The sequence below is a fragment of the Nerophis lumbriciformis genome, linkage group LG09, assembly GCF_033978685.3.
Source record: "Nerophis lumbriciformis linkage group LG09, RoL_Nlum_v2.1, whole genome shotgun sequence".
Lineage (NCBI taxonomy): Eukaryota > Metazoa > Chordata > Actinopteri > Syngnathiformes > Syngnathidae > Nerophis > Nerophis lumbriciformis.
The window spans coordinates 52,691,750-52,717,904 of record NC_084556.2 but is presented as its reverse complement, the minus strand read 5'-3'; the positions used below and the strand labels follow the sequence as shown (position 1 = coordinate 52,717,904).

Genomic DNA, 26,155 nt, shown 5'->3' with positions numbered 1-26,155 from the left:
TTCGAATTGGATGAGAAATGTGGGATATGCAGTCCTTTGTATATTTCCCATTCATTGCCAATGGGGAGGAATTCCTGGAAATTCAGGGAAAACTGTCAATTTGGGGAAAGGGAAAAACATGTTTTGTGTACCATATCTCAGAAGAGTGGAGTGTGTGGATGATTGAAAGGTAGGAATCCGGTAAAAAGTGGCGCACAATTTTGAGAATTTAGGGCATTGTAGAACTATGAATGTATATTCATTTGAATGGGAATTTCCTGGAAATTTGAGGATTTTGGGAAACCTAGGAATTTTTGAAAATATTGATACTAGCACAAATGTCCTAGATCATATGAATGAATTGGTGTTGGTATTTTCGGAATTGGTTGAAAAATGTCCACGTAGTAATAGTTTGAATTGAGAATTGCTATTTCGTGGAATTTTCCTGGAATTTTGGGAAAAACAGGGAATTTGTACAAAAGAAAAAAAGAAAAATTTATTGTCCCCACTTAAAGGACTATTTTGATGGTGGAATGGTTGGAATTGGTTAAAAAATGTGGACTGTGAAAACTTTCCAGGAAGAGGTGAAAATAGGGCCTTGGAAAACTAGGAATTCTGGGAATTCCTGGAAATTTTTTTGGAACTTGGAAAATGGTAGTCTGATTGTCCAAGGTGGGTGGAGTGTGTGGATGGTGCAATGTTTCAAATTGGATGATAAATGTGGGATATGCAGTCCTTTGTATATTTCCCATTCATTGCCAATGGGGAGAAATTCCTGGAAATTCAAGGAAAACTGTCAATTTGAGGAAAGGGAAAACATGTTTTGCATACCATATCTCAGAAGAGTGGAGTGTGTGGATGATTGAAAGATCAGAATCAGGAAGAAGTGGCACACAATTTTGAGAATTTACGGCATTGTAGAACTATGAATGTCTATTCATTTGAATGGAAATTTCCTGGAAATGTGGGGATTTCGGGAAAACCAGGAATTTTTGAAAATACTGATACTAGCACAATTGTCCTAGATGGTATGAATGGGTTGGTGTTGGAATCGGTTGAAAATGTTGATGTAGAAACAGTTTGAATTGAGAATAGTTTTTTCGGAATTCCTGGAGTTTTGGGAAAACCGGAAATTTGTACGAAAAAAAAATAGGAACATTTGTTGGCCCCACTTAGACGAATGTTTTGATTGTGCAATGGTTGGAATTTATTTTAAAAAATGTGGACTGTGAAAACTTTCCAGGAAAGGGTGAAAATTGCGCTTTGGAATTTTTTTTTAACTTGGGAAATGGTAGTTTAATTGTCCAAGGTGAGTGGAGTGTGTGGGTGGTGGAATGGTTCGAATTGGATGAGAAATGTGGAATATGCAGTCCTTTGTATATTTCCCATTCATTGCCAATGAGGAGAAATTCCTGGAATTTCCGTGAAAACCGTCAATTTGGGGAAATGGAAAACATGTTTTGCGTACCATATCTCTGAGGTGTGTGGTTGGTTGAAAGGTAGGAATCGGGTAAAAAGTGGCGCACAATTTTGAGTATTTAGGGCATTGTAGAACTATGAATACGTCCAATCCTTTGAATGGGAATTTCCTGGAAATTTGAGGATTTTGGGAAACCTAGGAATTTTTGAAAATATTGACACTAGCACAAATGTCCTAGATCATATGAATGAATTGGTGTTGGTATTTTCGGAATTGGTTGAAAAATGTCCACGTAGTAATAGTTTGAATTGAGAATTGCTATTTCGTGGAATTTTCCTGGAATTTTGGGAAAACTGGGAATTTGTACAAAAGAAAAAAAGAAACATTTATTGTCCCCACTTAAAGGACTATTTTGATGGTAGAATGGTTGGAATTGGTTAAAAAATGTGGACTGTGAAAACTTTCCAGGAAGAGGTGAAAATAGGGCCTTGGAAAACTAGGAATTCTGGGAATTCCTGGAATTTTTTTTGGAACTTGGAAAATGGTAGTCTGATTGTCCAAGGTGAGTGTAGTGTGTGGATGGTGCAATGTTTCAAATTGGATGATAAATGTGGGATATGCAGTCCTTTGTATATTTCACATTCATTGCCAATGGGGAGAAATTCCTGGAAATTCAAGGAAAACTGTCAATTTGAGGAAAGGGAAAACATGTTTTGCATACCATATCTCAGAAGAGTGGAGTGTGTGGATGATTGAAAGGTCAGAATCGGAGGAAAAAGTGGCCCACAATTTTGAGAATTTACAGCATTGTAGAACTATGAATGTCTATTCATTTGAATGGAAATTTCCTGGAAATTTGGGGATTTCGGGAAAACCAGGAATTTTTGAAAATACTGATACTAGCACAATTGTCCTAGATGGTATGAATGGGTTGGTGTTGGAATCGGTTGAAAATGTTGACGTAGAAACAGTTTGAATTGAGAATAGTTTTTTCGGAAATCCTGGAGTTTTGGGAAAACCGGAAATTTGTACGAAAAAAAAATAGGAACATTTGTTGGCCCCACTTAGACGAATATTTTGATTGAGCAATGGTTGGAATTTATTAAAAAAAATGTGAACTGTGAAAACTTTCTAGGAAAGGGTGAAAATTGCGCTTTGGAATTTTTTTTTACTTGGAAAATGGTAGTTTGATTGTCCAAGGTGAGTGGAGTGTGTGGGTGGTGGAATGGTTCGAATTGGATGAGAAATGTGGGATATGCAGTCCTTTGTATATTTCCCATTCATTGCCAATGGGGAGAAATTCCTGGAATTTCCGTGAAAACCGTCAATTTGGGGAAATGGAAAACATGTTTTGCGTACCATATCTCTGAGGTGTGTGGTTGGTTGAAAGGTAGGAATCGGGTAAAAAGTGGCGCACAATTTTGAGAATTTAGGGCATTGTAGAACTATGAATATGTCCACTCCTTTGAATGGGAATTTCCTGGAAATTTGGGGATTTTGGGAAACCTAGGAATTTTTGAAAATATTGATACTAGCACAAATGTCCTAGATCATATGAATGAATTGGTGTTGGTATTTTCGGAATTGGTTGAAAAATGTCCACGTAGTAATAGTTTGAATTGAGAATTGCTATTTCGTGGAATTTTCCTGGAATTTTGGGAAAACTGGGAATTTGTACAAAAGAAAAAAAGAAACATTTATTGTCCCCACTTAAAGGACTATTTTGATGGTAGAATGGTTGGAATTGGTTAAAAAATGTGGACTGTGAAAACTTTACAGAAAGAACTGAAAATAGGGCCTTGGAAAACTAGGAATTCCTGGAATTTTTTTTGGAACTTGGAAAATGGTAGTCTGATTGTCCAAGGTGAGTGGAGTGTGTGGATGGTGGAATGTTTCAAATTGGATGATAAATGTGGGATATGCAGTCCTTTGTATATTTCCCATTCATTGCCAATGGGGAGAAATTCCTGGAAATTCAAGGAAAACTGTCAATTTGAGGAAAGGGAAAACATGTTTTGCAAACCATATCTTAGAAGAGTGGAGTGTGTGGATGATTGAAAAGTCGGAATCGGGAAAAAGTGGCACACAATTTTGAGAATTTACGGCATTGTAGAACTATGAATGTCTATTCATTTGAATTGAAATTTCCTGGAAATTTGGGGATTTCAGGAAAACTAGGAATTTTTGAAAATATTGATACTAGCACAATTGTCCTAGATGGTATGAATGGGTTGGTGTTGGAATCGGTTGAAAAATGTTGATGTAGAAACAGTTTGAATTGAGAATCGTTTTTTCGGAATTCCTGGAGTTTTGGGAAAACCAGAAATTTGTACGAAAGAAAAATAGGAACATTTGTTGGCCCCACTTAGATGAATGTTTTGATTGTGCAATGGTTGGAATTTATAAAAAAAAAACGTGGACTGTGAAAACTTTCCAGGAAAGGGTGAAAATTGCGCTTTGGAATTTTTTTTTAACTTGGAAAATGGTAGTTTGATTGTCCAAGGTGAGTGGAGTGTGTGGGTGGTGGAATGGTTGGAATTGGATGAGAAATGTGGGATATGCAGTCCTTTGTATATTTCCCATTCATTGCCAATGGGGAGGAATTCCTGGAAATTCAGGGAAAACTGTCAATTTGGGGAAAGGGAAAAACATGTTTTGTGTACCATATCTCAGAAGAGTGGAGTGTGTGGATGATTGAAAGGTAGGAATCCGGTAAAAAGTGGCGCACAATTTTGAGAATTTAGGGCATTGTAGAACTATGAATGTATATTCATTTGAATGGGAATTTCCTGGAAATTTGAGGATTTTGGGAAAACCAGGAATTTTTGAAAATACTAATACTAGCACAATTGTCCTAGATGGTATGAATGGGTTGGTGTTGAAATCGGTTGAAAATGTTGATGTAGAAACAGTTTGAATTGAGAATAGTTTTTTCGGCGTTCCTGGAGTTTTGGGAAAACCGGAAATTTGTACGAAAAAAAAATAGGAACATTTGTTGGCCCCACTTAGACGAATGTTTTGATTGTGCAATGGTTGGAATTTATTTAAAAAAATGTGGACTGTGAAAACTTTCCAGGAAAGGGTGAAAATTGCGCTTTAGAATTTTTTTTAACTTGGAAAATGGTAGTTTGATTGTCCAAGGTGAGTGGAGTGTGTGGGTGGTGGAATGGTTCGAATTGGATGAGAAATGTGGGATATGCAGTCCTTTGTATATTTCCCATTCATTGCCAATGGGGAGAAATTCCTGGAATTTCCGTGAAAACCGTCAATTTGGGGAAATGGAAAACATGTTTTGCGTACCATATCTCTGAGGTGTGTGGTTGGTTGAAAGGTAGGAATCGGGTAAAAAGTGGCGCATAATTTTGAGAATTTAGGGCATGAATAAGTACATTTTCCTGGAAATTCGGGAAATCCAGGAATTTTTGCAAATACTGATACTAACACAATTGTCCTAGATGATATGAATGGGTTGGTGTTGGAATCAGTTGAAAATGTTGATGTAGAAACAGTTTGAATTGAGAATAGTTTTTTTGGAATTCCTGGAGTTTTGAGGAAACCGGAAATTTGTACGAAAAAAAAATAGGAACATTTGTTGGCCCCACTTAGACGAATATTTTGATTGTGCAATGGTTGGAATTTATAAAAAAAAAATGTGGACTGTGAAAACTTTCCAGGAAAGGGTGAAAATTTTAACTTGGAAAATGGCAGTTTGATTGTCCAAGGTGAGTGGAGTGTGTGGGTGGTGGAATGTTTCAAATCGGATGACAAATGTGGGATATGCAGTCCTTTGTATATTTCCCAATCAATGCCAATGGGGAGGAATTCCTGGAAATTCAGGGAAAACTGTCAATTTGGGGAAAGGGAAAACATGTTTTGCGTACCATATCTCGGAAGAGTGGAGTGTGTGGAGGATTGAAAGGTCGGAATCGGGTAAAAAGTGGCGCACAATTTTGAGAATTTACGGCATTGTAGAACTATGAATGTCTATTCATTTGAATGGAAATTTCCTGGAAATTTGGGGATTTTGGAAAAACCAGGAATTTTTGAAAATACTAATACTAGCACAATTGTCCTAGATGGTATGAATGGGTTGGTGTTGGAATCGGTTGAAAATGTTGATGTAGAAACAGTTTGAATTGAGAATAGTTTTTTCGGAAATCCTGGAGTTTTGGGAAAACCGGAAATTTGTACGAAAAAAAAATAGGAACATTTGTTGGCCCCACTTAGACGAATGTTTTGATTGTGCAATGGTTGGAATTTATTTTAAAAAATGTGGACTGTGAAAACTTTCCAGGAAAGGGTGAAAATTGCGCTTTAGAATTTTTTTTAACTTGGAAAATGGTAGTTTGATTGTCCAAGGTGAGTGGAGTGTGTGGGTGGTGGAATGGTTCGAATTGGATGAGAAATGTGGGATATGCAGTCCTTTGTATATTTCCCATTCATTGCCAATGGGGAGAAATTCCTGGAATTTCCGTGAAAACCGTCAATTTGGGGAAATGGAAAACATGTTTTGCGTACCATATCTCTGAGGTGTGTGGTTGGTTGAAAGGTAGGAATCGTGTAAAAAGTGGCGCATAATTTTGAGAATTTAGGGCATGAATAAGTACATTTTCCTGGAAATTCGGGAAATCCAGGAATTTTTGCAAATACTGATACTAACACAATTGTCCTGGATGATATGAATGGGTTGGTGTTGGAATCAGTTGAAAATGTTGATGTAGAAACAGTTTGAATTGAGAATAGTTTTTTTGGAATTCCTGGAGTTTTGGGGAAACCGGAAATTTGTACGAAAAAAAAATAGGAACATTTGTTGGCCCCACTTAGACGAATGTTTTGATTGTGCAATGGTTGGAATTTATAAAAAAAAAAAAGTGGACTGTGAAAACTTTCCAGGAAAGGGTGAAAATTTTAACTTGGAAAATGGTAGTTTGATTGTCCAAGGTGAGTGGAGTGTGTGGGTGGTGGAATGGTTCGAATTGGATGAGAAATGCGGGATATGCAGTCCTTTGTATATTTCCCATTCATTGCCAATGGGGAGAAATTCCTGGAATTTCCGTGAAAACCGTCAATTTGGGGAAATGGACAACATGTTTTGCGTACCATATCTCTGAGGTGTGTGGTTGGTTGAAAGGTAGGAATCGGGTAAAAAGTGGCGCACAATTTTGAGAATTTAGGGCATTGTAGAACTATGAATATGTCCATTCCTTTGAATGGGAATTTCCTGGAAATTTGGGGATTTTGGGAAACCTAGGAATTTTGGAAAATATTGATACTAGCACAAATGTCCTAGATCATATGAATGAATTGGTGTTGGTATTTTCGGAATTGGTTGAAAAATGTCCACGTAGTAATAGTTTGAATTGAGAATTGCTATTTTGTGGAATTTTCCTGAAATTTTGGGAAAACTGGGAATTTGTACAAAAGAAAAAAAAGAAACATTTATTGTCCCCACTTAAAGGACTATTTTGATGGTGGAATGGTTGGAATTGGTTAAAAAATGTGGACTGTGAAAACTTTCCAGAAAGAGGTGAAAATAGGGCCTTGGAAAACTAGGAATTCTGGGAATTCCTGGAATTTTTTTGGAACTTGGAAAATGGTAGTTTGATTGTCTAAGGTGAGTGGAGTGTGTGGATGGTTGAAAGGTAGGAATCGGGTAAAAATTGGCGCATAATTTTGAGAATTTAGGGCATGAATAAGTACATTTTCCTGGAAATTCGGGAAATCCAGGAATTTTTGCAAATACAGATACTAACACAATTGTCCTAGATGATATGAATAGGTTGGTGTTGGAATCAGCTGAAAAATGTTGACGTAGTAACAGTTTAAAATGAGAATTGGTATTTGGGAATTTGGGGAAAACCGGGAATTTGTACAAAATAAAAAAAGAAACATTTATTGTCCCAACTTAGAGGAATGTTTTGATGGTGGAATGGTTGGAATTGGTTAAACAGTGTGGACTGTGAAAACTTTCCAGGAAGAGGTGAAAATAGGGCCTTGGAAAACTAGGAATTCTGGGAATTCCTGGAATTTTTTTGGACCTTGGAAAATGTTCGTTTGATTGTCCAAGGTGAGTGGAGTGTGTGGATGGTGGAACGGTTCAAGTCAGATGATAAATGTGGGAAATGCAGTGCTTTGTATATTTCCCATTCATTGCCAATGGGGAGAAATTCCTGGAAATTCAGGGAAAACCGTCAATTTTGCGTACCATATCTCGGAAGAGTGGAGTGTGTGGATGATTGAACCCCGCGGGGCAAGGGAGTCAAGGGCCCATTCAAATTTTTTACGATATTACGTTGTCAATTCTCGCCAAAATACTTTTTTTTATAGAATTATCGTGAATAATTCACATAAATCATGGATGACATCAGTTGTGCACATCATTTCTATTTCAAAATGCTCCAAAAACACGAAGTGTTCCTACAACATGTTTACTTCTAAATTGTAGTATGACGTCACAAATGAATCGGTGACTCAAAACAACCACTAGATGGCGACAAACGCACAGTACATAAATTCCCCTGTTCACATTGCAGCAGTCAACTGGCCACAAATACGATCTAATAATGCACATTAGAGCAGTGGTTCTTAACCTGGGTTCGATGGAACCCTAGGGGTTCGGTGAGTCGGCCGAACCCAGAACACACCCGACTCATCGTGTAAATACAAACTTCTCCCTATCGGTGTATTACGGATACAGCAACAACTGACTGGTTAGCAGGTGTGTAATTTGTTGTGAGTTTATGCACTGTGTTGGTTTTATTCTTTGAACATTAAAACATTAACGAGATTGTTGCGTTCAAATGTCTATTAAGTACATCAATAGTAAGAAAGTTGTGTTCAAGTGTTTACCATGTAAACTAATAGTGGGAGTGTTGCGTTCAAATGTCTATTAAGTACATCAAGAGTAAGGATGGTGTGTTCAAGTGTTTACCAAGTAAAATAATAGTGGGAGTGTTGCGTTCAAATGTCTACTAAGTACATCAATAGTAAGGATGTTGTGTTCAAGTGTTTGGCATGTAAAATAATAGTGGGAATGTTGCGTTCAAATGTCTATTAAGTACATCAATAGTAAGAATGTTGTGTTCAAGTGTTTACCATGTAAAATATTAGTGGGAGTGTTGCGTTCAAATGTCTATTAAGTACATCAATAGTAAGAATGTTGTGTTCACGTGTTTACCAAGTAAAATAATAGTGGGAGTGTTGCGTTCAAATGTCTACTAAGTACATCAATAGTAAGGATGTTGTGTTCAAGTGTTTACCATGTAAAATAATAGTGGGAGTGTTGCGTTCAAATGTCTACTAAGTACATCAATAGTAAGGATGGTGTGTTCAAGTGTTTACCATGTAAAATAATAGTGGGAGTGTTGCGTTCAAATGTCTACTAAGTACATCAATAGTAAGGATGGTGTGTTCACATGTTTAGCAAGTAAAATAATAGTGGGAGTGTTGCGTTCAAATGTCTATTAAGTACATCAATAGTAAGGATGTTGTGTTCAAGTGTTTACCATGTAAAATAATAGTGGGAGTGTTGCGTTCAAATGTCTATTAAGTACATCAATAGTAAGAATGTTGTGTTCAAGTATTTAGCAAGTAAAATAATAGTGGGAGTGTTGCGTTTAAATGTCTATTAAGTACATCAATAGTAAGGATGTTGTGTTCAAGTGTTTACCATGTAAAATAATAGTGGGAGTGTTGCGTTCAAATGTCTATTAAGTACATCAATAGTAAGAATGTTGTGTTCAAGTATTTAGCAAGTAAAATAATAGTGGGAGTGTTGCGTTTAAATGTCTATTAAGTACATCAAGAGTAAGGATGGTGTGTTCAAGTGCTTAGCAAGTAAAATAATAGTGGGAGTGTTGCGTTCAAATGTCTATTAAGTACATCAATAGTAAGAATGTTGTGTTCAAGTGTTTACCATGTAAAATAATAGTGGGAGTGTTGCGTTCAAATGTCTACTAAGTACATCAATAGTAAGGATGTTGTGTTCAAGTGTTTACCATGTAAAATAATAGTGGGAGTGTTGCGTTCAAATGTCTACTAAGTACATCAATAGTAAGGATGGTGTGTTCACATGTTTAGCAAGTAAAATAATAGTGGGAGTGTTGCGTTCAAATGTCTATTAAGTACATCAATAGTAAGGATGTTGTGTTCAAGTGTTTACCATGTAAAATAATAGTGGGAGTGTTGCGTTCAAATGTCTATTAAGTACATCAATAGTAAGAATGTTGTGTTCAAGTGTTTACCATGTAAAATAATAGTGGGAGTGTTGCGTTCAAATGTCTACTAAGTACATCAATAGTAAGGATGTTGTGTTCAAGTGTTTACCATGTAAAATAATAGTGGGAGTGTTGCGTTCAAATGTCTACTAAGTACATCAATAGTAAGGATGGTGTGTTCACATGTTTAGCAAGTAAAATAATAGTGGGAGTGTTGCGTTCAAATGTCTATTAAGTACATCAATAGTAAGAATGTTGTGTTCAAGTATTTAGCAAGTAAAATAATAGTGGGAGTGTTGCGTTTAAATGTCTATTAAGTACATCAAGAGTAAGGATGGTGTGTTCAAGTGCTTAGCAAGTAAAATAATAGTGGGAGTGTTGCGTTCAAATGTCTATTAAGTACATCAATAGTAAGAATGTTGTGTTCAAGTGTTTACCAAGTAAAATAATAGTGGGAGTGTTGTGTTCAAATGTCTACTAAGTACATCAATAGTAAGGATGTTGTGTTCAAGTGTTTACCATGTAAACTAATAGTGGGAGTGTTGCGTTCAAATCTCTATTAAGTACATCAAGAGTAAGGATGGTGTGTTCACATGTTTAGCAAGTAAAATAATAGTGGGAGTGTTGCGTTCAAATGTCTATTAAGTACATCAATAGTAAGAATGTTGTGTTCAAGTATTTAGCAAGTAAAATAATAGTGGGAGTGTTGCGTTTAAATGTCTATTAAGTACATCAAGAGTAAGGATGGTGTGTTCAAGTGCTTAGCAAGTAAAATAATAGTGGGAGTGTTGCGTTCAAATGTCTATTAAGTACATCAATAGTAAGAATGTTGTGTTCAAGTGTTTACCAAGTAAAATAATAGTGGGAGTGTTGTGTTCAAATGTCTACTAAGTACATCAATAGTAAGGATGTTGTGTTCAAGTGTTTACCATGTAAACTAATAGTGGGAGTGTTGCGTTCAAATCTCTATTAAGTACATCAAGAGTAAGGATGGTGTGTTCAAGTGTTTACCAAGTAAAATAATAGTGGTAGTGTTGCGTTCAAATGTCTATTAAGTACATCACGAGTAAGGATGTTGTGTTCAAGTGTTTACCATGTAAAATAATAGTGGGAGTGTTGCGTTCAAATGTCTATTAAGTACATCAATAGTAAGAATGTTGTGTTCACGTGTTTACCAAGTAAAATAATAGTGGGAGTGTTGCGTTCAAATGTCTACTAAGTACATCAATAGTAAGGATGTTGTGTTCAAGTGTTTACCATGTAAAATAATAGTGGGAGTGTTGCGTTCAAATGTCCACTAAGTACATCAATAGTAAGGATGGTGTGTTCACATGTTTAGCAAGTAAAATAATAGTGGGAGTGTTGCGTTCAAATGTCTATTAAGTACATCAATAGTAAGAATGTTGTGTTCAAGTATTTAGCAAGTAAAATAATAGTGGGAGTGTTGCGTTTAAATGTCTATTAAGTACATCAAGAGTAAGGATGGTGTGTTCAAGTGCTTAGCAAGTAAAATAATAGTGGGAGTGTTGCGTTCAAATGTCTATTAAGTACATCAATAGTAAGAATGGTGTGTTCAAGTGTTCAAACATAAACAGGAGTGTTGCGTTCAAATGTCTATTAAGTACATCAATAGTAAGAATGGTGTGTTCAAGTGTTCAAACATAAACAGGAGTGTTGCGTTCAAATGTCTATTAAGTACATCAATAGTAAGGATTGTGTGCTCAAGTGTTTACCAAGTAAAATAATAGTGTTGCGTTAAAATGTCTAATACGTACATCAATAGTAAGAATGTTGTGTTCACGTGTTTACCAAGTAAAATAATAGTGGGAGTGTTGCGTTCAAATGTCTATTAAGTACATCAATAGTAAGGATGGTGTGTTCAAGTGTTTACCAAGTAGAATAATAGTGTTGCATTCAAATGTCTACTAAGTACATTAAAAGTAAGGATGTTGTGTTCAAGTGTTTACCATGTAAAATAATAGTGGGAGTGTTGCGTTCAAATGTCTATTAAGTACATCAATAGTAAGGATGGTGTGTTCAAGTGTTTACCAAGTCAAACATAAATAGGAGCGTTGCGTTCAAATGTCTACTAAGTGCATCAATAGTAAGAATGTTGTGTTCACGTGTTTAGCAAGTAAAATAATAGTGGGAGTGTTGCGTTCAAATGTCTATTAAGTACATCAAGAGTAAGGATGGTGTGTTCAAGTGTTTAGCAAGTAAAATAATAGTGGGAGTGTTGCGTTCAAATGTCTATTAAGTACATCAATAGTAAGAATGGTGTGTTCAAGTGTTTACCAAGTCAAACATAAACAGGAGTGTTGCGTTCAAATGTCTACTAAGTGCATCAATAGTAAGAATGTTGTGTTCAAGTGTTTACCAAGTAAAAAAAATAGTGGGAGTGTTGCGTTCAAATGTCTATTAAGTACATCAATAGTAAGAAAGTTGTGTTCAAGTGTTTACCATGTAAACTAATAGTGGGAGTGTTGCGTTCAAATGTCTATTAAGTACATCAAGAGTAAGGATGGTGTGTTCAAGTGTTTAGCAAGTAAAATAATAGTGTTGCGTTCAAATGTCTATTAAGTACATCAATAGTAAGAAAGTTGTGTTCAAGTGTTTACCATGTAAACTAATAGTGGGAGTGTTGCGTTCAAATGTCTATTAAGTACATCAAGAGTAAGGATGGTGTGTTCAAGTGTTTAGCAAGTAAAATAATAGTGTTGCGTTCAAATGTCTATTAAGTACATCAATAGTAAGAAAGTTGTGTTCAAGTGTTTACCATGTAAACTAATAGTGGGAGTGTTGCGTTCAAATGTCTATTAAGTACATCAAGAGAAAGGATGGTGTGTTCAAGTGTTTAGCAAGTAAAATAATAGTGGGAGTGTTGCGTTCAAATGTCTATTAAGTACATCAATAGTAAGAATGTTGTGTTCAAGTGTTTAGCAAGTAAAATAATAGTGGGAGTGTTGCGTTCAAATTTCTATTAAGTACATCAATAGTAAGAATGGTGTGTTCAAGTGTTCAAACATAAACAGGAGTGTTGCGTTCAAATGTCTATTAAGTACATCAAGAGTAAGGATGGTGTGTTCAAGTGTTTAGCAAGTCAAACATAAACAGGAGTGTTGCATTCAAATGTCTACTAAGTACATCAATAGTAAGGATGTTGTGTTCAAGTGTTTACCAAGTAAAATAATAGTGGGAGTGTTGCGTTCAAATGTCTATTAAGTACATCAATAGTAAGGATGGTGTGTTCAAGTGTTTACCAAGTAAAACAATAGTGTTGCGTTCAAATGTCTATTAAGTACATCAATAGTAAGAATGTTGTGTTCAAGTGTTTACCTTGTAAACTAATAGTGGGAGTGTTGCGTTCAAATGTCTATTAAGTACATCAATAGTAAGGATGGTGTGTTCACGTGTTTACCATGTAAAATAATAGTGGGAGTGTTGCGTTCAAATGTCTATTAAGTACATCAATAGTAAGGATGGTGTGTTCACGTGTTTAGCAAGTAAAATAATAGTGGGAGTGTTGCGTTCAAATGTCTATTAAGTACATCAAGAGTAAGGATGGTGTGTTCAAGTGTTTAGCAAGTAAAATAATAGTGGGAGTGTTGCGTTCAAATGTCTATTAAGTACATCAATAGTAAGGATGGTGTGTTCACGTGTTTAGCAAGTAAAATAATAGTGGGAGTGTTGCGTTCAAATGTCTATTAAGTACATCAATAGTAAGAATGGTGTGTTCAAGTGTTTACCAAGTCAAACATAAACAGGAGTGTTGCGTTCAAATGTCTACTAAGTGCATCAATAGTAAGAATGTTGTGTTCAAGTGTTTACCAAGTAAAAAAAATAGTGGGAGTGTTGCGTTCAAATGTCGACTAAGTACATCAATAGTAAGGATGGGGTGTTCAAGTGTTTACCAAGTAAAATAATAGTGGGAGTGTTGCGTTCAAATGTCTATTAAGTACATCAATAGTAAGAATGTTGTGTTCACGTGTTTACCAAGTAAAATAATAGTGGGAGTGTTGAGTTCAAATGTCTACTAAGTACATCAATAGTAAGAATGGTGTGTTCAAGTGTTTACCAAGTAAAATAATAGTGGGAGTGTTGCGTTCAAATGTCTACTAAGTACATCAATAGTAAGGATGTTGTGTTCAAGTGTTTACCATGTAAAATAATAGTGGGAGTGTTGCGTTCAAATGTCTATTAAGTACATCAATAGTAAGAATGTTGTGTTCACGTGTTTACCAAGTAAAATAATAGTGGGAGTGTTGAGTTCAAATGTCTACTAAGTACATCAATAGTAAGAATGGTGTGTTCAAGTGTTTACCAAGTAAAATAATAGTGGGAGTGTTGCGTTTAAATGTCTATTAAGTACATCAAGAGTAAGGATGGTGTGTTCAAGTGCTTAGCAAGTAAAATAATAGTGGGAGTGTTGCGTTCAAATGTCTATTAAGTACATCAATAGTAAGAATGTTGTGTTCAAGTGTTTACCAAGTAAAATAATAGTGGGAGTGTTGTGTTCAAATGTCTACTAAGTACATCAATAGTAAGGATGTTGTGTTCAAGTGTTTACCATGTAAACTAATAGTGGGAGTGTTGCGTTCAAATGTCTATTAAGTACATCAAGAGTAAGGATGGTGTGTTCAAGTGTTTACCAAGTAAAATAATAGTGGTAGTGTTGCGTTCAAATGTCTATTAAGTACATCACGAGTAAGGATGTTGTGTTCAAGTGTTTACCATGTAAAATAATAGTGGGAGTGTTGCGTTCAAATGTCTATTAAGTACATCAATAGTAAGGATGGTGTGTTCAAGTGTTTACCAAGTAAAATAATAGTGGGAGTGTTGCGTTCAAATGTCTACTAAGTACATCAATAGTAAGAATGTTGTGTTCAAGTGTTTACCATGTAAAATAATAGTGGGAGTGTTGCGTTCAAATGTCTACTAAGTACATCAATAGTAAGGATGTTGTGTTCAAGTGTTTACCATGTAAAATAATAGTGGGAGTGTTGCGTTCAAATGTCTATTAAGTACATCAAGAGTAAGGATGGTGTGTTCAAGTGTTTACCAAGTAAAATAATAGTGGGAGTGTTGTGTTCAAACGTCTATTAAGTCATACTTGCCAACCCTCCCGAATTTCCCGGGAGACTCCCGAAATTCAGCGCCTCTCCCGAAAACCTTCCGGGACAAATATTCTCCCGAAAATCTCCCGATTTTCAGCCGGAGCTGGAGGCCACGCCCCCTCCAGCTCCATGCGGACCTGAGTGAGGACAGCCTTTTTTTTTATGACGGGAGGACAACAGGGTGACAAGAACTAAATCATCCAGACTAGAGATACATTGTATTATTATGTTTATCTTACCTAAAAATAAATAGATATTTATTAATAAAAAAAATTAAAACAACTAAATACATTTTTACTATATTTTGCTAAAAACATCAAAATTAATTGTATTTTTATTTTTATTTTTTCTGACTCCTTATTACATCCAGCCATAGAATTTTACATTAAAATAAACATCCATCCAACCATCCATTTTCTACCGCTTAATCCCTTCGGGGTCGCGGGGGGCGCTGGAGCCTTAAAATAAACATATTTGAAATAATTAATTTTAAATTATCATAATAATTCATTTAAAATGACCATATTTAATTATTAAAATAATTGCTTGTTTATCAACAACTTTAGCATTTTATTCATTACATTTTGAAGCTCTCAGAAGCCAAGTTATGTTATATTCCTTAAGATTTATTTATGCAAGTTTGAAGTATCAATTATCCAAACACAGTTTTGTTTGCATATTTTCAGGATGTAGATATATATATATATATATATATATATATATATATATATATATATATATATATATATATATATATATATATATATATATATATATATATATATATATGTATGAAATACTTGACTTGGTGAATTCTAGCTGTCAATATACTCCTCCCCTCTTAACCACGCCCCCTCCTTTTCAAATATGTAAAAAAAAAAGAAAAAAGAAAGTCCAATGCTCATTTGTTTTCGTTTTTTATTCTCCGTTGTTTTCATTTTGTTATAATGGCTGTTAAGGCTATAACACTGTACTGGATCAGGCTTGCTCTTGTTTTTGTGCATATTTGAAATAAAAAATATATCAATATCAATATCAAAAGTGTGCGTTATTGCTATTGTTTCCTTCGTAATTCCATCCATCCATCCATTTTCTACCGCTTATTCCCTTTGGGGTCGCGGGGGGGCGCTGGAGCCTATCTCAGCTACAGTCGGGCGGAAGGCGGGGTACACCCTGGACAAGTCGCCACCTCATCGCAGTCCTTCGTAATTGTCACCTTTTTATTTGTGATTTAAATATGCAAATGAATGCTCTGACATCACTTGGTCAAGGTGTTCAACATAAAACAAATGTTATAATTACCAAAAAGCTGTGAAAACGATGAATCTGTGTTCCAAATTTAAATTATTTACTGAACTTGTTTGAGCCTATGGTATATATATATATATATATATATATATATATATATATATATATATATATATATATATATATATATATATACTAATATATATATATATATATATATATATATATATATATATATATATGTCTTAATAAGGTTATCCAAAAAATAGTGCTCGATACCGTAGTAGAGCGCAATATATGTATGTGTGGGAAAAAAAATCACAAGACTATTTCATCTCTACAGGCCTGTTTCATGAGGGGGGGTACCCTCAATCATCAGGAGATTTTAATGGGAGCATTCGCATACCATGGATTATATAGGGCACAGAGTGGGTGGGTACAGGCTGGCCTAGGGGCGTGGTGATTGGCTCATGTGTTACCTAGGAGGTGTTTCCGTCTATGGCGGCATGTTGTTACAATTTCGCTGCGCTTGTTGAGGGATGACAGGTCTGGACGGTAAATAATAAACAGTTTCTCTTTCAAGCATAGGTTGCATCTTTTATTACCACTATTGTAAGGTGTGCTGGATGCAAGAATTTGCCATGTTATTGAATATTCAACATTATTGTCTTTGAGGTCCCAAATGTGTTTGCTGAGTTCTGTGGTATTTTGCAGGTTTTTGTTCCTGAAAGAAGCCTTGTGATTGTTCCATCTGGTTTTGAATTCTCCCTCGGTTAATCCTACATATGTGTCGGATGTGTTAATGTCCTTGCGTATTACCTTAGATTGGTAGACAACTGATGTTTGTAAGCACCCCCCGTTGAGAGGGCAATCAGGTTTCTTTCGACAGTTACATCCTTTGTTGGTTTTGGAGTCGCTCTGTCTGGGGGTCGACGGCTCATTTGCAATTGTTTTGTTGTGGTTTGAGATGATTTGTCGTATATTGTTCATGCAGCTGTAGCTCAATTTAATGTTGTTCTTGTTGAATACTTTTCTTAGGGTCCAAAACCAACAAAGGATGTAACTGTCGAAAGAAACCTGATTGCCCTCTCAACGGGGGGTGCTTACAAACATCAGTTGTCTACCAATCTAAGGTAATACAGGTAACTGCAACAACTAATCGATTAAATCGATTAAAATCGATTATAAAAATAGTTGGCGATTAATTTAGTCATCGATTCGTTGGATCAATGCTATGCACAGAGGCTACTTTTTTTAAATTTATTTTATAAACCTTATAATCTGCAACATTTACAAACAGCTGAGAAACAATAATCAAAATAAGTATGGTGCCAGTATGCTTTTTTCCCCCCAATAAAATACTGGAAAGGATAGAAATGTAGTTTGTCTTGTTTATCTGATTAATCGAAGTAATAATCGACAGATTAATCGATTATCAAATTAGTTGTTAGTTGCAACCCTAACATATATATATATATATATATATATATATGTATATATATATATATATATATATATATATAAGTATATATATATATATATATATATATATATAATTTTATATATATTTTTTGCATTCTATTTTAGTTACTTTATTGCGTTTAAAAAACCCTGGCGCAGTTTTGTACTGTTTTTGTACTCATTTTGATTATTATTATTTCTCAATTGTTTGTAAATGTTGCAATATATAAATAAAGCTTCATAAAATAAATAAAAATAATAAAAAAATGTTACAATTATTGTTGAGGACTTCATTAAGTTGAAAAAGTATGAATATTTTTTATGTGTTTGGGAAATGAAACATACATTTAGTGTTTGGCTTTAGAGATAATAGTACTAGGGAAAAGTCGGAGTAGTTTTCATGCGGCATACTTTTTTACTTTTACATGAGCATATTTGAGCAGAAGAAACGCTACCATTGTTTATTTTCGATGGTAACATTTATTTATATCACAACTATTTATCATCTATGATTAAGACCAGGGGTCCCCAAGCTTTTTGACTCGTGGGCCGCATTGGGTTAGAAAAAATTGGCCGGGGGCCGGGCTGTGTATGTATATATATATATATATATACACATATATATATATATATATATATATATATATATATATATATATATATATATATATATATATATATATATATATATATATTAGGGATGTCCGATAATGGCTTTTTGCCGATATCCGATATTGTCCAACTCTTTAATTACCGATACAGATATCAACCGATACCGTTATCAACCGATACTGATGTATACAGTCGTGGAATTAACACATTATTATGCCTAATTTGGACAACCATGTATGGTGAAGATAAGGTCCTTTTTTAATATATTAATACAACAAAATAAGATAAATAAATTAAAAACATTTTCTTGAATATGGAGGGATGGAAAAAAGAAAGTAAAACAATATAAAAACAGTTACATAGAAACTAGTAATTAATGAAAATGAGTAAAATTAACCGTTAAAGGTTAGTACTAATAGTGGACCAATCATGTGTGCTTACGGACTGTATCCCTTGCAGACTGTATTGATATATATTGATATATAATGTAGGAACCACAATATTAATAACAGAAAGAAACAACCCTTTTGTGTAAATGAGTGTAAATGGGGGAGGGAGCTTTTTTGGGTTGATGCACTAATTGTAAGTATCTTGTGTTTTTTATGTTGATTTAATAAAAAAATTTAAAAAACGGAAAAAAAACAACAACAAAAAACTGATATCGATCATTTCCGAAATTACATTTTAAAGCATTTATCGGCCGATAATATCGGCCTGCTGATATTATCATCTCTAATATATATATATATATATATATATATATATATATATATATATATATATATATATATATATATATATATATATATATATATATATATATATATAATATCTAATATATATATATATATATAGTCTTTTTAATCCGTTTTGACATTTAACATTGTCACGTTATCGATGGGAAAATTCTTTTTTAGACAGTATGATTTTTCTGAGCGGCTAGGAGACACAGAGTAACAAGCGGTAGAAAATGGATTAGAAGGGAAAGATTTGAAAAAAAAAAACCAAAAAACTTTTTTTTTTTAACTTGGGACTTCCCATGGGCCGGATTTTGGATGCTCGGGGGCCGGATCCGGCCCGCGGGCCTTAGTTTGGTGACCACTGGTTAAGACTTTGTCGGCCAGCCTTCTTCCGGCGGCCACTGTCACGTGACTCTGTTTCACAACTCCAACATAGTGACATTTGAAACCATTTCACCCATCAAACACGCACAAAGTACAGCTATAAGAAGCTGAAATGTGATAAATGACAAACCTACTTGTTTAATACAAATCAGAATGTTCCCAAAGTAGACATTTTAATTACGTGACATGACGTCAGCACATTTGCGACAACTGGTAAGCAGAAACCTACAACAATTGACTAAATTAGAGATCTTTTTGTATGTCTTTGATGATGATAGTAACCACAAGTGTCATTTTAAACGCATTAAAACATTACCAACACCAAAAAGCAGTGGAAAGTTGTACTTATCTGTCCGTAGCTTGCAAGTTACCAGCGCTAGTTTATTAGCATGTAGCATGATCTTCTTCTACTTCATTGTAACGTCGCTAACGAGCTGAAATGACCACAATCGCCCCCTAGCGTACGAGAGGCGCACTGCGGTCACAACAATTGTAGTCTAAAAACCTTTGGGAAAAAAACAAAACATTAAATAAATCAGAAGTTACTCAATATTTGAATAATTACTTGCTCTTACTCAAGTAATTATTTTTGTTAACTACTTTTTACTTTGACTTATTACTTATTATATGTTGTCCTTACCATAGTAACTAATTATATGACCATAGTAACTAATTAGATGACTATAGTAACTAATTATATGACCATAGTAACTAATTAGATTACCATAGTAACTCATTATATGACCATAGTAACTAACTAGATTACCATAGTAACTAATTATATGACCATAGTAACTAATTAGATGACCATAGTAACTAATTATATGACCATAGTAACTAATTAGATGACCATAGTAACTAAATAGATTACCATAGTAACTAATTAGAGGACTATAGTAACTAATTATATGGCCATAGTAACTAATTAGATTACCATAGTAACTAATTAGATGACCATAGTAACTAACTAGATTACCATAGTAACTCATTATATGACCATAGTAACTAATTAGATGACCATAGTAACTAACTAGATTACCATAGTAACTAATTAGATGACCATAGTAACTAATTATATGACCATAGTAACTAATTTGATGACCATAGTAACTAATTAGATGACCATAGTAACTAAATAGATTACCATAGTAACTAATTAGATGACTATAGTAACTAATTAGATTACCATAGTAACTAATTAGATGACCATAGTAATTCATTATATGACCATAGTAACTAATTATATGACCATAGTAACTAATTAGATGACCATAGTAACTAAATAGATTACCATAGTAACTAATTAGATGACTATAGTAACTAATTATATGACCATAGTAACTAATTAGATTACCATAGTAACTAATTAGATGACCATAGTAACTAACTAGATTACCATAGTAACTAATTAGATGACCATAGTAACTAATTATATGACCATAGTAACTAACTAGATTACCATAGTAACTAATTAGATGACTATAGTAACTAATTATATGACCATAGTAACGAATTAGATTACCATAGTAACTAATTATATGACCATAGTAACTAACTAGATTACCATAGTAACTAACTAGATTACCATAGTAACTAATTAGATGACCATAGTAACTAATTATATGACCATAGTAACTAATTAGATTACCATAGTAACTAATTAGAGGACTATAGTAACTAATTATATGGCCATAGTAACTAATTAGATTACCATAGTAACTAATTAGATGACCATAGTAACTAACTAGATTACCATAGTAACTAATTATATGACCATAGTAACTAATTAGATGACCATACTAACTAATTAGATGACCATAGTAACTAATTATATGACCATAGTAACTAAATAGATTACCATAGTAACTAACTAGATTACCATAGTAACTAATTATATGACCATAGTAACTAACTAGATGACCATAGTAACTAATTAGATGACTATAGTAACTAATTAGATGACCATAGTAACTAACTAGATTACCATAGTAACTAATTATATGACCATAGTAACTAATTATATGACCATAGTAACTAATTAGATTACCATAGTAACTAATTAGATGACCATAGTAATTCAATATACGACCATAGTAACTAATTAGATGACCATAGTAACTAATTATATGACCATAGTAACTAATTAGATGACCATAGTAACTAATTATATGACCATAGTAACTAAATAGATTACCATAGTAACTAGTTAGATGACTATAGTAACTAATTAGATGACCATAGTAACTAATTAGATGACCATAGTGACTAACTAGATTACCATAGTAACTAATTAGATGACTGTAGTAACTAATTATATGACCATAGTAACTAATTAGATGACCATAGTAACTAATTATATGACCATTGTAACTAAATAGATTACCATAGTAACTAATTAGATGACTATAGTAACTAATTATATGACCATAGTAGCTATTTATATGACCATAGTAACTAATTATATGACCATAGTAACTAATTAGATGACCATAGTAACTAACTAGATTACCATAGTAACTAATTAGATGACTATAGTAACTAATTATATGACCATAGTAACTAATTAGATTACCATAGTAACTAATTATATGACCATAGTAACTAACTAGATTACCATAGTAACTAACTAGATTACCATAGTAACTAACTAGATTACCATAGTAACTAATTAGATGACCATATTAACTAATTATATGACCATAGTAACTAATTAGATTACCATAGTAACTAATTAGAGGACTATAGTAACTAATTATATGGCCATAGTAACTAATTAGATTACCATAGTAACTAATTAGATGACCATAGTAACTAACTAGATTACCATAGTAACTAATTATATGACCATAGTAACTAATTAGATGACCATACTAACTAATTAGATGACCATAGTAACTAATTATATGACCATAGTAACTAAATAGATTACCATATTAACTAACTAGATTACCATAGTAACTAATTATATGACCATAGTAACTAATTAGATGACCATAGTAACTAACTAGATTACCATAGTAACTAATTAGATGACTATAGTAACTAATTAGATGACCATAGTAACTAACTAGATTACCATAGTAACTAATTATATGACCATAGTAACTCATTATATGACCATAGTAACTAATTAGATTACCATAGTAACTAATTAGATGACCATAGTAATTCAATATATGACCATAGTAACTAATTAGATGACCATAGTAACTAATTATATGACCATAGTAACTAATTAGATGACCATAGTAACTAAATAGATTACCATAGTAACTAGTTAGATGACTATAGTAACTAATTAGATGACCATAGTAACTAATTAGATGACCATAGTAACTAACTAGATTACCATAGTAACTAATTAGATGACCATAGTGACTAACTAGATTACCATAGTAACTAATTAGATGACTGTAGTAACTAATTATATGACCATAGTAACTAATTAGATGACCATAGTAACTAATTATATGACCATTGTAACTAAATAGATTACCATAGTAACTAATTAGATGACTATAGTAACTAATTATATGACCATAGTAGCTATTTATATGACCATAGTAACTAATTATATGACCATAGTAACTAATTAGATGACCATAGTAACTAAATAGATTACCGTAGTAACTAATTAGATGACTATGGTAACTAATTATATGACCATAGTAACTAATTAGATTACCATAGTAACTAATTAGATGACCATAGTAACTAACTCGATTACCATAGTAACTAATTAGATGACCATAGTAACTAATTATATGACCATAGTAACTAAATAGATTACCATAGTAACTAATTAGATGACTATAGTAACTAATTATATGACCACAGTAACTAAATAGATTACCATAGTAACTAATTAGATGACTATAGTAACTAATTATATGGCCATAGTAACTAATTAGATTACCATAGTAACTAATTAGATGACCATAGTAACTAACTAGATTACCACAGTAACTAATTATATGACCATAGTAACTAATTAGATGACCATAGTAACTAATTATATGACCTTAGTAACTAAATAGATTACCATAGTAACTAATTAGATGACTATAGTAACTAATTATATGACCATAGTAACTAATTACTGAGTGAGGACAGCCTTTTTTCACTACGGGAGGACAAGAGGGTGACAAGAACTAAATCATCCAGACTAGAGATAAATTGTATTATTATGTTTATCTTACCTAAAAATACATATATTTATTAATTAAAAAAAAAAAAAAAAGTTCACTATATTTTGCTAAAAACATCAAAATTAATTGTATTTTTATTTGTATGTTTTCTGACTCCTGATTACATCCAGCCATAGAATTATACATTGATATTAACATATTTGAAATAATTCATAATCATAATAATTCATCTAAAATTACCATATTTAATCATACTTGCCAACCCTCCCGGATTTTCCGGGAGACTCCCGAAATTCAGCGCTTCTCCCGAAAACCTCCCGGGACAAATTATCTCCCGAAATTCAGGCGGACTCAGGTCCATGCGGACCTGAGTCCGCTTTCCCACAATATAAACAGCGTGCCTGCCCAATAACGTTATAACTGTAGAATGATGGAGGGCGCGTTCTTGGTTCCTTATGTGGGTTTATTGTTAGGCAGTTTCATTAACGTCCTCCCAGCGCGGTAACAACACACAACAACAGTAGTCACATTTTGGTCTACCGTAAAGCAGTTCGTCTGCCGTAAACAGCAATGTTGTGCCACTCTTAAACAGGACAATACTGCCATCTAGTGCATTTGATGAAAGCACTTTTGTGCGTGCCACACAGCAATGCATCATCAGAAAGGGTTTTTCAGCATGGTTCGAAAAATAGTGACAGAGAATAGAACAAGGATGGACAATTCAACCCTTAACTCAACAATGAGTAGATGAGTGTTATGTGTGTGTATATGTGTAAATAAATGAACACTGAAATTCAAGTATTTATTTTATATATATATATATATATATATATATATATATATATACACACACACACATATATATATATATATATATATATATACACACACACACATATATATATATATATATATATATATATATATATATATATATATATATATATATATATATATATATATATATATATATATATATATATATATACATATATATACATATACAATAAAAGAAATATATATTTATAGCTAGAATTAACTGAAAGTCAAGTATTTCATATATATATATATATATATATATATATATATATATATATATATATATATATATATATATATATGAAATACTTGACTTGGTGAATTCTAGCTGTAAATATACTCCTCCCCTCTTAGCCAATCCCCCGACCCCCACCTCCCGAAATCGGAGGTCTCAAGGTTGGCAAGTATGTATTTAATTATTAAAATAATTAATAATAATAATAATAATAATAACTGGGATTTATATAGCGCTTTTCTAAGTACCCAAAGTCGCTTTACATGTAGAACCCATCAATCATTCACACCTGGTGGTGGTAAGCTACTTTCATAGCCACAGCTGCCCTGGGGTAGACTGACGGAAGCGTTTGTTTATCAACAACTTTAGCATTTTATTCATTACATTTTGAAGCTCTCAGAAGCCAAGTTATGTTATATTCCTTAAGATTTATTTTTGCAAGTTTGAAGTATCAATTATCTAAACACAGTTTTGTTTGCATATTTTTAGGATGTATATATATATATATATATATATATATATATATATATATATATATATATATATATATATATATATATATATATATATATATGTATGAAATACTTGGTGAATTCTAGCTGTCAATATACTCCTCCCCTCTTAACCACGCCCCCAACCACGCCCACCCCCCAACCTCCCGAAATCGGAGGTCTCAAGGTTGGCAAAGATGATTCATTGTCCTTTACGCCATAGGACCCTAATGCTGGTATTCACCTTCTCAAGCCTGAACAATATTACATAAACTATATGTTGTCTGCTTTGTGACCGACATTTTTTTTTATTAGAGATTTGAAAATCATTTTTTGCCTCAAAAATCATTTTGAACCTTGAAAAAAAATTTTTACCTTGAAAATTTTTTTACACCTTGAAAATCATTTTTAACCTTGAAAAAAGTTTTACCTTGAAAATTTTTTTTTACCTTGAAAATCATTTTTTTACCTTGAAAATTTTTTTTTACCTTGAAAAAAAAATTGTACTTTGAAAATCATCTTTTAACTTAAAACATTTTTTTGTAATTTTTAAAATGTTTGTAACTTTTTAAATTTTTCTTTTAATTTTTGTAAAATTATTTTTAATTTTTTTTAAAAAAAATTTAAATTTTTAATTTTTTTTAAAATTTTTTCAAAAAAAGTTTAAATTTTTTAAAAATATTTTTACATTTTTTAAAATATTTGTAACTTTTTTTAAACTTTTTTTTAAAAATGTTTACCCTAACCCTAACCCTAACCCTAATCCTAACCCTAACCCTAACCCTAAAAAAAAATGTTGTTAAAATTGTTTTAAAAAATTTTTTTTTACCTTGATAATCATTCGTTTACCTTGAAAATCATTTTTAACCTTGAAAAAAAATGTTTACCTTGAAAATTTTTTTTTACCTTGAAAATAATTTTTTGCCTTGAAAAATTTTTTTTACCTTGAAAAAAAAATTGTACCTTGAAAATCATGTTTTAACTTAAAACATTTTTTTTTAATTTTTAAAATGTTTGTAACTTTTTACAATTTTTTTTTAATTTTTGTAAAAATTTAAAATTTTTTTTAATTTTTTTTATTTATTTTTTAAACATTTTAAAAAAAAACTTTTAATTTTTAATTTTTTCAAAAAAAGTTTAAATTTTTAAAAAATATTTTTACATTTTAAAAAATATTTTTAACTTTTTAAAAAAAAAAAATGTGTACCCTAACCCTAACCCTAACCCTAAAAAAAAAAGTTAATTGTTAAAATTGTTTAAAAATTTTTTTTTTTACCTTGAAAATCAT

The 26,155-nt window shown here is 32.7% G+C and overlaps 1 protein-coding gene across 2 annotated transcripts in view; it reads right to left on the bottom strand.

Annotated features, from left to right (window-relative positions):
* Nucleotides 1-15,341, bottom strand: part of tmigd1 (transmembrane and immunoglobulin domain containing 1) — a 31,836-nt gene extending 16,495 nt beyond the window's left edge. Inside the window, exon 1 of one of the 2 annotated variants that reach the window (XM_061962905.2) lies at nt 14,726-15,341. The gene's annotated coding sequence lies outside the window, so the exon portion shown is untranslated. The remainder of the gene's footprint in view (nt 1-14,725) is intronic. The other variant, XM_072913856.1, reaches the window with a different exon arrangement.
* Nucleotides 15,342-26,155: the final 10,814 nt, after the last annotated feature.